Genomic DNA, 2,358 nt, shown 5'->3' with positions numbered 1-2,358 from the left:
GTGATCCATAGCATGCCTTGCCCAAGTCTCTTTAGGGATATTACAAAGCCACTTCCAAGCATCTTCATCCTCCTTCTTCAGTTCATTTGTTGCAACCTCAAAACCATTCTTAGTGTATGAATATGCAGCATTGTCCATATACTTCTTCAACTCCTCACTCTTGAGGCCAGTTGACTGGAATTGTATTCAAGATATGGGCAGTGAAATGAGTACATTATTAAGTACTCCCTCTGTCCCAAAATAATTGTCTCAAGCTTAGTACAACTTTGTACTAGCTCTAGCACAAAGTTGGGACACTTATTTTGGGACAGATGGAGTACAAGATAATTGACAACAACATTATGAACTGGAGTAATGTAAAATGCATATAATACCTATAAAGGGCATACACCCATTCAAGGAATCTTCTTTTGAAGCATTCAGGCAATAGAACATGTAGTGGAACCTAGGATTTGGATGGAGCTCAAGCTCTATGGTAGTGACAAAGCATCTGCTCCCAGGGTTGGTATCAAGCACAACTTGAAGATAATCCCTAAACCTTGTGTAATGTCCCTTCATGTCACCTTCCACCACTTCAATGGCCAATGACCTTGCCATGTAGGCCTTGGTATTTGGCACTTTCAGCCCATACTTAGTCTTTGTTCTTAAGTTGCATCAACTCCAGCCCTTGGATTATCTCTCAGTTGCTGCTCACAAGTTCTTGGCATCCAGTCAACTGTCACTTTTGTTTTTTCTCCATGTGCACCATGTGTGCAACAACTTCATCTTCTTGATGCAGAATGTCTTCTCATGAGCTATTTTGATGAAGTCATGAAAAAAGGACAGCCACTCTCCCTTTTTGTGCAATGCAAAATGATCCTATCCTTGTAGTTCCTATGGTAATGGAAATTTCTAAGGATTCTGATATGACAATTCCTAAGTGCTCTTCTAAACTAATACACATTTGTGAAGCACAAACTCAAGCAAAGTTGCTCATGAGCATCTGGCTTGCTCTCATCATACCAGATCCTAGTCTTGGCCCTCTTGGCTTGACTCTTCCTTCCACAAGGCAGTGGGAGAGAATGCATACCTGACTCATCATCTGATTCACTGATGCCATAGTCCCCAGGGAAACAAGTTGAATCATCTAATGGAATGAAATCAGGAATTACCTCAATGTCAGCTTCATGGTGGGATCTTGTAGTGGGGCCTGGTTTGCCTACTTTCTTGAATGATTGAGGAAGTGGTGTCTCAGGTTCTGTGTCTGAGTCTTCTGCCTCTGGGCACATCTCTTCCACTTCTGTGTCTCATGCAAAGTGATGCATATGATCCTCTTTGTGTTTCCTTTTCTGCTTCAACTTCTCAATGATTTCATCTTCCTCCTCATTGCCTATGTCATGCTCCTCCTCTTTGTACTCACACCAGTTCAAATCAACAAACCCTTCATCATCAGAGGGGCCTACATCATCCTGTATTTTCTCTTTGCCGTTTGCTTTTTTCAAAATCATGCTCTCTTGTGTGTTAATATAGGCAGCCTCTTCACCTAGCTGTGCAACAGCAATAGGCACAACATACAGCTCCTCACTGCTAAACTGGACAAAGGGGAACAATACTCATGCCTGATCTATTGAAATAATGTTGGAATCCCCATATGGCCTATTGGTACTTGTTCCTCCATAATATTTGCCCTATTAAAATCTCCTGGATTAGGCTCACTAGCCTTAATTACAGTTATGTTGAGCACCTTCTACTCAAGATACTGGTCTAGCATCTCCTCCACCCTCTCTTCACTGTCAATAACCTGCATTCCTGCTGCCCCCTTTCCCTCTTCTTTCACATAGAACATGTAGTCAGCTTCAGTATATCTCTTCAGTCTCCAGCAGTGCTAACATGTTAATATAAGTAATTTCTGACAGAGAAATGGTCCTCTCCAAGTTGTCTCTCCCTTGAAAATGGTACCTTATTTCCCATATCTCATCATCCAAACTACACAGAATTGAGGAGAATCAGTGCTTGATTGATTCGGTTTTAATAATGTAACATGTTATACAGAAAAGATATTAGTTGTTTCAAATTGCACACTTTCTTGAACAAACACTCATATGCACTATCACAGCTTGCACATAACTTAGAGGACAACAATTAAGTGCAATAAAGTAGGATTAAACAAAGAAAACGTGCATAAAACCCTAAACCCTAACTATAATTCCTACTGCTTGATTCATTCAGTTCTAAATACTGTAACATGTTATACAAAGAACATATTAACTGTTTCAGCTAGAACACTTAAGTAAACAAACCATACTCTCCAGAAAAGAAAACCCTAAAATCTAACAGCTCTATAACAACGCTAAAAAATTCTCTACAGAAATATGCAAT

At 40.0% G+C, this 2,358-nt stretch overlaps 1 pseudogene; it reads right to left on the bottom strand.

The window, feature by feature from the left end:
• Window positions 1-339: 339 nt before the first annotated feature.
• LOC147976283 (uncharacterized) lies at window positions 340-1,967 on the bottom strand (annotated as a pseudogene).
• Window positions 1,968-2,358: the final 391 nt, after the last annotated feature.

Source organism: Triticum urartu, chromosome 4A, assembly GCF_056163025.1.
Source record: "Triticum urartu cultivar PI428250 chromosome 4A, HENAU_Tu73, whole genome shotgun sequence".
In the NCBI taxonomy this organism is placed as follows: domain Eukaryota; kingdom Viridiplantae; phylum Streptophyta; class Magnoliopsida; order Poales; family Poaceae; genus Triticum; species Triticum urartu.
Note: the sequence above shows the minus strand (reverse complement) of the source record. Positions and strands in the feature narration are given on the sequence as shown.